Here is a 13736-nt window from a genome sequence, read left to right on the forward strand (position 1 = left end):
AGTTTCTACAACCACTCCTTGAGCAATAAGTTCGTCAATAATTTTAGATAAGGCTGCTACAGCCTCAGGTGGTAATTTATACTGTCTGATTCGTGGCAAAACTACACCTTGTTTGAGAGTCACACGATGGGGTGTGATATGCATACAACCTACATCAGTTGGACCTTGCGCCCATAAATGCTGTGGTACATTCAATAATCTCGGATCAAAATCACGTAATACATAATGACCTTTAAAGTCTCTCAGAAACAATCAGACCCCTTCTGGGGAGCAGCAAATAACTGCTCCTAATTCTTTCAATGTCTTAATGCCTAACAAATTTTCTGGACAAGACTTCGTGAGTAACAAATCAGTAGTTCGGGACAATGGACCAACTTCTAGAGTAACTGGTTTCGAAATTTCATTAACAATTGGCTTTCCTGAAAATCCAAGGGAAACATTTTTAGAGCCTGAGAGCGGAGCCCCTGGAACCTCGTCATGACTGATGGTAGTCCTACTTGCCCCTGTATCAATCAAAAACTTTCTGTCTTTCCCTAATACTTGACTGTGCACATAGGGACCCTCTTGATCTACAGGTATCTCGATGAGAGGCAAGCCTACCTCCCTCTCTAGGCTGTTTCATGAATATGGCTGATAATCTGGATACTCTGACTGTGCGTACTGGTACATCTGCTGTGTAACGTGTTGTGTTGCAGCTATAGGCTGCGGTACCGTGACTGTCTGTTGTGCATTCTGTGGTGGCTGAGAAGTCTGTGAAACTTGTTCTTGTCTAGGCGGACGTGGTCTCTCTTTAGTCTTACCAGTAGCTATGTTGTGTTTCAGAACTGCACACTCGTTTATAAAATGACCTGGCTGTTTACAGTAATTGCAAGTCCCTTTAACGGGAGCTGCAGGATGACTGGCTTGATTCGGACCCCTCTTCTGACTGTCTTGTGGAACAGATTGTGCAACTAATACTTTCATCTTCGTGTCTTTCATACGTCTTCTTTCGTGTTCCTGCTCTTCCCTGATTCTGTTCTGGTGATACTGGAGCATTTGTAACATCTGTGACGGAGTATTAGCTTGCCAACTACTTTCGACTTTCAATACTCGATTTTTAACTTGTGGACTTGAATTCTCGACCAGTTTGGTAACAAAAAGATGAGGGTACGATTCACTACTTGTTTTCAGACCACTGTTAATAATAAAACATTTTTCAAATCTAGAATAAAAATCACTAGTGTCTTCATCTTGTTTCTGTTTACAAGCTGAGATTGCATCCCAATCTTCCTTTTTCGTGGCTAGTAATCTTGGCAAAACTTGTATCAATAACTCGGGCAATTCTTTAACTTTACCCCCAAGACCGGTACCTGGTACTCGTGAATTATCTTCAGCTTCTAGAGCTGCCCAATCTATCTTTTTCTCTCCCACCTCCCATTCTTTTTCCTTGAGTTTTTCATATACCCCTACGGGCAACAGGACCTTTAACATTTTAATGATATCAGGATACGTGTATTCTCCCATACGGAGCATGTCTTTTAATTCTCGATGGAACCCTGCTGGATCTTTGTCGTGACAAGGAATTAACTTTTTCATCTCTAAGAGTTCCATCTTTGTGATAGGGGTGTAAACAAATACTCGTTCTAGTTCACCACCCGTTCCTCTAACTGGGTGTACTTCTTGTAACGGATGCTGTCTATCTATGTAAAATGATTTATTTTCTGGAGGTGAGACATGAACAAAATGCGGATTCAGAAACGTTCGATATTTGTGGCGCTGTTCTAGAATGATACTAATTAAATCAGTACCTAGACCTCTCCATCTATACTGGAGTAACTCGTTCAATACATCATGTAGCGGACCTGGATCAGAATGCTGTCCCTCATACAGTGTAATGAGGTGCTGGATCATATACATACCCACCAGTCGCTGCTCGGCTGGGGGCAGTTTCAGAAACATTTGTGCCACTATTTCGTCTGGAAAAGTGGTAGAATCAGTAGTCCACCGGACTGCTGATCGGGCTAGTTCTTGTTCATGCATGGTACTAAGTTCACTATAACCGATTCGTGATTTCAGAATGTGATCGGTAGCTTGGAATACTTGCTCAAGAGAACCTTGTTCTGGTGCTGGAGGAGGGAAAACTTTCTTGTGATCTAGGCGTGAATGTCGGTCGGGAAGTCTAGTTCTACCTACATATGCTATTCTGGAGGGATTCTCGTCGTCTAGTTCTTCATTATCAGAGTCGTCTTCTTTCTCGGTTACTTGTGCTGCTTCTCGTTTCTCGTGTAACTTTATTATTTCCCTACGGATTTTCTTGTACATACTCTCTATACAGTTCTGTGTCTTGTGTCTTCCCTCGGCTATATGGTCACTCCACCTGGTCAGGACTTTCATTTCTTCCGGATCTTTATCCGGATAATCTTGTTCTCTTATTAAACAATTAATTAGAAACTTTAAAAGCATGAGCTGAATCTCGACTTTCCTTTGAACCATGGCGTCGCCAATACTTTCTGGATCTACTCCGGTACGGATAAAACGATATATTCTGTCTAGATATCCTTTCATATTCGGCAGGGTGTCCAAATATTCGGTCACCCGTCTTACACGCAATGAATACAGGACCATATCATCATCGCCTGGGACTGGATCATAACGGCATTCGGTAAGGGCTCGCTTGATATCTGCAACGGACTGAAATTGTAGTTCAAGTAGCGTCTACGTCTGTGTTGAGGCGGGGTTCCAGGAGAACTACCCCCCGCGGCTCCTAAACTGGAATCGTCGACAGGCATTGTACGTGCGGGCAGAGTGACTGATGTGGCGGGTACATGTACTGTAGGCTGGACCGGGGGTGCCGTAACAGGTGCTGCAACGGGTGCCCCGGTGGCTGGAGGAACAGGAATTACATTATTTACAGGAGCAGGCGGAACAGGATTAGCATAGGCTGGGACTGTGTCGTCCAAATAGGACGAGAGAAATATATCAGCTGCGGTCGGTTTGTGACGTAGCTTAGTCGGAACTAATGGCGGCGGAAAATTACATGGTGCTTCCGGGGTTGCTTTTGGCAAGCCCTCGGCAAGAAGAGGATACATACCCTTAATAAGGGCATTTCTCTGTCGGTCTGACTGTTCTGCTTTAACTTGTTCACCTACTTCGATTAATTCCCTTTCTTGGGCTCTTTCTGAGGATTCCCTACTTAATTCTGTTTTTCTGATCTCTTTTTCGGTTCTTTTATGAGATTCTTTGCGCCATAACTCGATGGCATCTTTCTGGGACTGTCTGGATTTCTTTTTCCATAATGCTTCTTCTACTCGCATGATGCACTCGGCATCCCACGTACCTGATACGGGCCATCTATATTTCTCTTCTAATTCCTTGGTGTAATCCACCCATAAGTCTAGATATAATATGGCACTTAAGCCATGCTTATGATACATAAAATGACCTGGACTGTCCCTAGGCGGGACAGGAACTGCTTCCTCTAATAACCCTTTTCTGGTTTTTAACTGACGTAATTTCGAGAATAGAGGCATTGTCTAGGCTGGAATCTGGACACAATACAATACACGATAAACACAATAATAACTGGAAAAACAAATCACTCATACCACGACATTGAAAACACATGGAATAACATTTAGAATAACAGTTTGGACAGAACACATGAATTTCTCGAGAACAGAACTTACTAGAATGACTAGATGCACTGCTAAAACAGCGCGAAACTTACCGGTCCCATAAAGAGACACGTCAGGACCCGCGTCCACCTAGGTGAACACTTCGTGTTGGATCTGTGTACCCAAACCCACGGACCAGAGACAAATGAATTGACCCTGTCTAGATACTACCCCAGCAACGGTACTCACCGGGCAGCAAGAACGGAAGGCCTCGGACTGGACTGGACTGCTACGACGACGGACTACGAACTTCGGACTTCAGTTACAGGTGGGCCTCCGGATACCTCGGACCTTGGACTCTCGGCTTGGGCTCTGGTCGGGACTCGCCGCATTCCTTACCGCCTCGTCTGGATGCTGGACCGCAACCTCCGTCTCCTCCGTGGACCTGAGGGATACTTGAAGCAGAAATATCTGCCGGTGCGCAGTAGAGTTCCGTCACGGCTGCAGAGGATCAGGGGGCCTGCGTGGCTTCGCCGGCGCGTGGGGAAAGGGCAAGTCCCTATTCGGGCGCCATTATGTGGTAAATAAATAATTAATTACCGGTTCTATTTTTTAATACAGTGAATGAAACAGATAGCTCAATAAATAAGAGTCAGGATTCGAGGTATCTTGAGTCTACAGGCTTTAATCAGGCATAAAGGACAGGAACAGGACAGCCTGCAATAGTACGGGATGGCAGCTGCCAGGGAAGGGACAAGGGAAACTGGGTAGCTAATTGGCAACTTTTAATATGGGTGCACAGTATATATACTTAAACAAATACATTACATTCAATACAGTAGGCGTAGCAGTAGGCGTGACTCATAGCAGTCGCGAAAGATAAGGGCAAAATGATGTAACAAGAAGGCGTATACAGGGCGTATACATAGACATGTGATGTAAACGTAACAGAAGTGTCATAAATGGGGCGGAAACATGGAGGGGGCTACCTGAGCAGCTGGGACCTCTAACCTAGTGGTGCGCACAAACGGGCAATGACGTGTTACCAGGGAGAACTGGGGGCTATGACTTCTGCGCTAGAAGAGGAGACTAAAGTCTGGAGTGTCAGAGCGACATGTACCTAAGGCATATCTGGTATCTGGTGTTTGGAGTACATATTGATAGAATCCAAAAGTTATCAGGGCAAAGGCTACTAGATATTAGGACTGATGCATGCATAATTCTACATGTATTGCGTGTACGAGGAATATTCTATGAATATTAATACAGTATTTCTCTTACATGGAGACATAAAGGCTAGACCATGACGGAAACTATTGATGCGATGCAGTAGCTTAGGAATGCAGAGAAGGAGGGCTGGACTGATAACTAGAAACATAACATACTCTTGGCAGACTGGGAGGCAGAGCCAGGCCGGGCCGGGCACTGCGAGGCATGAAGTAAGCGAAGGGTCAGAGATGCAGGTGGGGGCTGTATCGCTCCTCGGAGAGGGTTCAGGAGACAGGAGCTGAATCTGGTGTCCGGGCCCTTTTGAGGCCTAGAAACGGGGACAATTCAATGAGTTAACGTGCACACTGTAAAATGTGGCAACGTAGGTTTACATAAGCCTAATATTCGTTGTTTTCACGAGGACTGGAAACTGGCATACTAGAGATGGACACAACTGTAATTGCGTCTGTAATCGATCAGAGGGGAATACATGCATATCGATCATGCACATATAGCATAATATGGGGAACACGTAGGCACATACAACATGGCAAAATTTACTTTTCCACAGATAAACAGTTATATATACCTAAGGGTCTTTAACGACAACAAGTACTACATTGGACTCATGATTCTCCTTTGGGGGGACATTTGGGGCAACAAAAAACTTTGCAGAATCTGTCTCGTTATTTCTGGTGGGAATCTATGAGGAAGGATACTACTGAATACGTCACTAGATGCTCCATTTGTGCACAAGTAAAGACTAGCCATCAACCGCCTAGTGGGTTGTTGAGGCCGATACCTGTACCTCCGTCACCGTGGCACACGGTATCTATGGATTTTATAGTAGAAATGCCATCTAGTGAAGGACATACCACCATTTTAGTCGTTATAGATCATTTGACTAAGATGGGGCATTTCATAGCTTTGACTAAACTATCCACCTCAGGGGAGCTGGCTAAGACATTTTTACTGCACAAAAGGTTGATTTTTTACCTAAGCCTCTAATACTAATTCAGACCATTAATGTACGAAAAAAGACGATAAATAAAACTTTATTAGTTTATCCTGACACTTGATTTATGTCATTTTTCTTTTTGGTGAATTGTAAAACGTATTTCATTTTAGACCAGAGAAAGTATGTCATCAACTTCACATTATGCCATACAAAAATGTTGAAACACAAACATACAATATTTACAGTGAAAACATGTGAAATTCAACATATTTAAGTGCAAAAACAAATATGCTCACAAATTAATCAAGACAAATCATTATACAGTTTCCAAGAAACAAAACCTGAAGCTGCAAATATCAAATAAATTCCCAGGGGGTAAAAAACTTTTTAACCACCCTCGTCCCTGTTAAGGTATTACTGTATTTTAATTCATTGTAATCAGGGAATGAACAGATGCCGTTAATGCAATCTCTTTGAAAAGTAAGTAGATGCCGACGCGTTTCGAGTCTCTCTGTATAATTCACAGGACTCTCATCAGGGCAGGATGAGTCATATCCATGGGAACTGATTACAAGAAATAAAGGGGGGGTATAATTTTAGTTTTTGGAAATTGTCCTCAATCCATTCAAAACTGCCATTAAAAGAATTGCATCAAAGGATGCGGCATACCTTTTCTGACCAAGGATGCACTGATCTTTAGAATGTCTTCCAAGGCGTGGGTGTCACACTGCAATAAAGTACAACGCTAATGAGGACACTGTGTTGATAGTTTAAACTGAACTGTGTCTACGTTCAAAGAGGGCAGACTGTTTGTTTTACCTGTATTTTTCGGTCTGGCGCTGCGTTGAACAGCCGTTTTGGTTTACATCGAAGTGTCGAGTGTAGTTTACATGTCTGTAAAATAATGAGGGGCAGCGTGTGATTCTGAACGCGGATGGAAAAAACCTTTTTTAAGCCCATTGTAATACCGCTATCCGTTGATTGGCCAGGTCGTGTGTCCTGTGGAGCACAAGGAGGAAATCACTGTCGTGGCTCTTCATAAAGGAAGAAATTAAATTTCCCCGTATGGCCACCTGTGGAACTCACCGTTGAATGTGAAAGCGTTCTGCGTTGTTAATCTCTCTCGCCCACGACTTCTTGCAAGCAGCAGTTGCCGTGCATGCGCCGTTGTGATCTGGATCGGGTTCCCGGTCGCATGACTCAGTGATAGCCAATCAGACCTGTCAGGAACATAACTCATGTTTCCACTGTATTCTGGGCAGTAGTGTCAGGCAATTATATCGAATTTCAGCGCTGGCATTTTAGGAACGTACATTACTGCTATGCCCTATTTACTTTACTCAAACTGTTCAGTCCTTTATTGACACTGTCAAACTTCATAATGAGGTACGCCTCTTTACGCAAAAGAGCAGCCTCCACGTTTGGTGATTGATGTTTGGGATCAACCCATGTTAATACTGTCCACTTGAAATCGTTTTCACCATGGTTGTTGCATAAAAAATGTTCAACCATAGGTGCATTTGGGACTTTTTTCTTTATTCTTGAGCGGTGTTGTGAAATCCGTACATTGACGGATTGGCAAGTTTTGCCAATGTATACTTTATTGCAAGGACACACCACGGCGTAGACCACATTCTTAGTCTTGCAGTTAGTGAACATCTCATGTTTCCATTTGACCCCGTCATGGTCAAACACATTGCCTTCTAGTGTTGTTGAGCAAGATACACAATTGCCACATTTGTGGTGCCCACATACGGGTTTTAGCTTCCATTGTGCTATCAGATCACTCTTACGTTTAGGAATGAAACTGTCCGCTTTAACCAATTGTTGGCCTATACTTGTGTTTTTGCTCATGGCGAAAATGGGTTTCTGTAAGGGATGTTCCAAAGTTTCCAATAGGTGCCAATTTTTTAGAATGATGCGTTTAAATTGGTTCATGTGTGCACCGAAGGTTGTTACACAAACCAATTTATATAACTCACCCTTTTCTTTGGTCTGGTGAAGGTATTCTCTTGGGGTGAATCTGGCCCGTTTCTTAGAATGTTTTAATAATTTCTTTGGATACCCTCTTTGCGCCATTTCAGCACAAAACTATTTTGCGTGAGACTCAAAATCTGCCACATTTGTGCAGTTGCGTCTTATTCTCAGCAGTTGTCCATAAGGGAGATTTTCTTTCAAGCACTGTGGGTGTGAGCTTCTATAATGTAAAATGGTGTTTCTGTCTGTTTCCTTTTTGTGTATAGTCGGACCTGGGCTCTACACCTGTCCTGGTCGTTGAGCTAAAAAATCTTGGGGTGTGGCTCGATCCATCTCTTTCTTTCGAATGCCATACTAAGCGCACGGAGGCCTGTTGCTTTGGCATCCTGCGGGGACTACGACCCGTACTAAAATTGTTTGATGCGAATACTAGGCAACTCGTGATCCAGGCAACTGTGATGTCGCGGCTCGATTATGCCAACGCCCTATTACTGGGCCTAAACCAGGCTGAACTCACCCGCCTGCAGCGGGTACAGAACGCAGCGGCGAGAGCTGTCGTGGGCCTGCCTAGATTCTGCTCTACAACCAATACTCTGCGCACGTTGCACTGGCTTCCGATCGCTCGAAGGATCCAGTTTAAGGTCCTTTGTGTTGCTTATAAGATTATCAAGGGATCACCTGCCTTGATTCTTTCCAACCTCCTGTCCCGTTATATTCCAGGCCGTGCTCTAAGATCCTCTGACCTGGAACTTGCTGTTGTCCCCCGGTTTAAGCGCTGCCGGGCCGGCGGCCGCTCCTTTCAAGTGCGTGCCGCCGTGTTATGGAATTCCCTTCCCTTCGAGATTCGTGCCCTTGGGGATCTGCTCTCCTTTCGGCGGGCTGTAAAAACTTTTTTGTTTCCTTAGTTTCCATGGCCTTTCTCTTTTCTGTTCTGTTGTGTTGTGTTGCTACCTTGGCGGGCGCCAGGGCGCTCCTTCGCTGGAGCATCTGTGCGCCTAATAAATAAGTTTAACATAACATAACATAACATAACATAACATATAGTGGTTGTCAGTGTGTCTTCGCAGGTGCCTACTGTGACGTCCAGGAAAGTCATTTTGTTTTTGCTGGATTCCATTGAGAATTTGATGTCATCATGCCTGGAATTTAGCCAGTAATGGAAATGTTCGAGCTCGGTCTGACTCCCCTGCCACAGGAGCCAGACGTCGTCAATGTACCTTAGCCATTGATTTATATTGCCAGAGAATGCTTGTTATTATATATGAATCTTTCTTCATATTGTGCCATATAAAGCACTGCCATCTCCGGCGCATAAGGACAGCCCATGGCCATGCCTTTGATTTGAACAAAAAAAGCATTCTCAAACTTGAAATAGTTGCTGCGTAAAGTTATTTCTGCCAATGATAGAATTAATGAAGTGGATACCCTATGAGGTCTGTCACGTTGGTCTAAATATAGTTCTAACACTTGTAGTGCCTCATCCTGAGGGATTTGGGTGTAAAGTGAGGCGACATCTAGTGTAACCATCATTTGTGTTTCCTCGTTAAATGACTGTCCTTCAGTTTTAGAAATAAAATCAGTGGTATCTCTGAGGTATGACTTAACCTGCAAAATAAACGGTTTTAAGAAAAAATCGATATATTTAGAAACAGGCTCTAAAGCAGAGTCGCAGCCCGACACAATCGGTCGGCCTGGAGGTACCTGATCATTTTTGTGAATTTTGGGCAGAAAATAAAGAACTGGTGTTCTTGGCGATTTTTTGTTCAAATATTCAAATTCCTTGGGGCCTAGGAATCCTTCTTCCAGCCCTGTTTTAGTAATTCTTGCAATCTTGTCTTGGATTGCAAACACGGGGTCCTCCTTCACTGGTCTGTACCACTCTCGATTGTTAACATGTGTTGTACCTTCTTCAAGATACATAGTGCGGGGCCATATCACCACTGCCCCACCCTTATCCGCCTGTTTTATTGGAATAGATGTATCTGCTTTAAGATCACGAATTGCAGATGTTAGGCCTTTGCTCATGTTATTCTGTATAAAACCTTTTTTCTTTTCTAATTTGGTGAGCGATGATAAAACTACTTGCTCAAAAGCAAGAATTTGCTTTGGAATATTTTGAGTGGGAGTGAACCTGGATTTGACCCTCAGTCCAGTGGTTTCCTGACTTGACATCACTTCAGCACCTGCGAAGAAGGCTTTCAACCTTATCTTTCGACAAAAGTCTAGTGCCTCCAACTTAAGTTTGGTGAAATCAGTTCTCTTGTTGGGCACGAACTTAAGGCCCAGGGTTAGAAGTGTTTCTTCATCTTTCGTTAGTAGCTTATTTGAAAAGGTTAACTATAGTTGATTTTTCTAGTTCTTGTACTGTTTGTTACGAGTTCGCATCTCCCATGGCTGCTTGAAGCGGACTCTCGACTGTCCGCCCCTGGCTAAAAAAGAAAATGCTGCTGGAGCCCCTCGCCTTTTGGAGTTGTCCTGTCTGAAGAAGAGTCAGAAGAGTTTGCATCCGAAAATGTGAGGAACCTCTTCCTTGATCTACCTTGAAATGATGTTAGTGCCCACCTGGATTCCCCTGAAGTGTAGAAATCTTCTTTGAGGAAGGGATAAACCTGTTCCAATTTGAACGATTTGGAATCTCTCTCAAATTGGGCTGCTTTTGCATTAAGTGTGTTATCTTTGAAAAGCTGAATTTCTTTTTCTATCTTATCTAGTAGAATCTTAGCTTCCGTCACAGTTTGATTATCTTTGATGGTCTTGATAAGTTCTTCTATTTCTCTCTCTTCTTGACTACAGATATGTTGGGCTGTCTCTATAGTATGCACCATTAAATCTCTGCTGCATTTGGTATTTATTTGACTGAAACCTTTCTTATAATCCGCGTCTTCGACGAAGATCACCGGAATATTTTTGACTTGAAGACCCCAAGGGATCGTCCCCGCCTTGAGATGTTTTAACAAAGAGTGGCCGTGTAATTCAGTACATATGTGTTTTTTTTGGAGACGGGTTAGTTTGTCTGCCTCATTTTGCTGTTTAGCTGAGGTGCTCAATGTTATGGTGGAGAATGGAGAGGATTCAATTAAACTCTGAATATGGCTTTCCGTGAAGGACAACGTATCTTTCTCGGCCATACTAAGCAGGAGACGAGTCCCCTGCTGTAGAATTAATCTGTTATATCGTGATAAGGAGGACACCGTGTGTCAATCCCTACCCACTCGGGTGACTACCCGCACTTAAACTTATTACGAAAAGGGGGGATGGGCCCTGTGGGAAAGAGGGTAGGTTGGGCCACAAAATACTGCACAAAAGGGGGTACCTAAGCCTCTAATGCTAATCCAGACCATTAATGTACGAAAAAAGAGGATAAATAAAACTTTATTAGTTTATCCTGACACTTGATTTATGTCATTTTTCTTTTTGGTGAATTGTAAAACTTATTTCATTTTAGACCAGAGAAAGTATGTCATCAACTTCACATTATGCCATACAAAAATGTTGAAACACAAACATACAATATTTACAGTGAAAACATGTGAAATTCAACATATTTAAGTGCGAAAACAAATATGCTCACAAATTATTCAAGACAAGTCATTATACAGTTTCCAAGAAACAAAACCTGAAGCTGCAAATATCAAATCAATTCCCAGGGGGTAAAAAACGTTTTAACCACCCTCGTCCCTGTTAAGGTATTACTGTATTTTAATTTGTTGTAATCAGGGAATGAACAGATGCCGTTAATGCAATCTCTTTGAAAAGTAAGTAGATGCCGACGCGTTTCGAGTCTCTCTGTATAATTCACAGGACTCTCATCAGGGCAGGATGAGTCATATCCATGGGAACTGTTTATAAGAAATAAAGGGGGGGTCCAATTTTAGTTTTTGGAAATTTACCTCAATCCATTCAAAACTGCCATTAAAAGAATTGCATCAAAGGATGCGGCATACCTTTTCTGACCAAGGATGCACTGATCTTTAGAATGTCTTCCAAGCCGTGGGTGTCACACTGCAATAAAGTACAACGCTAATGAGGACACTGTGTTGATAGTTTAAACTGAACTGTGTCTACGTTCAAAGAGGGCAGACTGTTTGTTTTACCTGTATTTTTCAGTCTGGCGCTGCGTTGAACAGCCGTTTTGGTTTACATCGAAGTGTCGAGTGTAGTTTACATGTCTGTAAAATAATGAGGGGCAGCGTGTGATTCTGAACGCGGATGGAAAAAAACTTTTTTAAGCCCATTGTAAGCAGCGGGAGCAGTACAGAGGGAAGGGACTTACTTGTCCGTGAACGTCAAGGAGCAGGAATGAATACAGCTATCCGCTGAAAATGGAGCGCGAGGAATTGTTTATTTAGTTTTAGCGCGTGCCGCGCTGGATTAGGGCGCCTTCTACATTTGGCTCTGGGAGTGACAAGCAGCAGAATTCTCTGCTGTTTACCCGGAGGATGTGGAGGGTTTATCACCGTGCACGACTGTTGCTGAATTATTCCTTTTAGTTGCATATAACGCTGAGAAGAGTTGTCTGAGCGTTCGAACACAAGCATCTGGGTCCAGAAGCTCCGCTGGTTGCAGATAAGTACAATTGCTGGGTGTGAGGCAACATCCAATCAAGTACAGTTAATTACTATCAACATTCCGAAGTAGTAATTATCGCCTGTGAACCTTTCAGTTATTTTTCTTGCTTTATTTTTCTCTTTTGTACCTTTTTCTTGAGAGATACTTGTGGCAGTTATAACTGTAAGTTTATGTTCACACATAGTCATATTGATAACCCCGCAGTGGTGTGTATGGTATGTATGACGTGCCCTCTCTCCCCTACAGGGTTATGGCTAGTGAGGAGTGATTCACCGCAGCTTCCAACAAGTCCAGACTTGCTGATTCAAACTGCTGCAACTTTATTGTTTATGTATCCATTTTTCCCCTTCCCCTGGTGTGGTGCCCTCTGTATGAGTTTCACGTTTACTCGCAGGAGGTTCCACATAGGGGAGGACGGAGAACACGCATCGGTCATCGCTCCTGCTGTATCCGGCTTTGAAGGTTAGTTAACCCATGTTCACTTCTTGACATCTACAAAACAACTAGAGCGCTAACATTCCTACTTATGACAAGCGATTTGCACACCTGAAACCATCTTGATTGGAATAAAGTGGTGACTCTTAAAACATTTAATTTAAAAAGGAACAACATGCCGGGGTTCATTTTGCCATAGAAAGCATGATTAGTGCTGCAGAAAGAAAACTTGGGGCACATTTTGAGTGACTTCTCAAATCCTCTTCTATTTCATTAAAAAATTCTGACATGCATATAGAAACATGCACTTTCAATACCAGCAGCAGACTTCCCTGGTGAGCAGTAGCTTTACTACAGCGATCTAATAAGCAACTAGAGTGCTAACATTCAGAATGTATGGCAAATGTGTGACACATCTGAATGCCTTCTTGATAGAATCAAAGTAAAAAACTGAAAGTATTTCCTACTGAGAAGACTGTAGTAAATGAGGAAATTAGGAAACTTCATAACAAATAAGTCTCCCAAGATGGCCACCAGAGACAAAAGAGCCCAAATGTAGCACAAATATCACACAGATGTAGCCCAAGTATAGCCCAATGACAGAATGTCCCAAAGTGTTCTAAAGAACAACTCGAGCGCTTACTGTCTTACTTATGACAAAAGTATGGCTCACCTGAAGCCATCCTAATTGGCTTAAACTGGTAACACTTTAAAAATTTAATTCGAAAAGGAACACAATGAGGGGGTAATTTTGCCATAGAAATTATGATTAGTGCTGAAGAAAGAAAATTAGGGCACATTTTGAGTGACTTCTCAAATCCTCTTCTATTTCATTAAAACATTCTGACATGCAGACTGAAACATGCACTTTTAATACCAGCAGCAGACTTCCGTGGTGAGCAGTAGTTTTACTACAGTGATCTAATCAGCAACAAGAGGCTAACATTCAGAATTTATGGCAAATGTATGACATATCTGAATACCTTCTTGATTTA

Source organism: Lissotriton helveticus, chromosome 7, assembly GCF_964261635.1.
Source record: "Lissotriton helveticus chromosome 7, aLisHel1.1, whole genome shotgun sequence".
In the NCBI taxonomy this organism is placed as follows: Eukaryota; Metazoa; Chordata; class Amphibia; order Caudata; family Salamandridae; genus Lissotriton; species Lissotriton helveticus.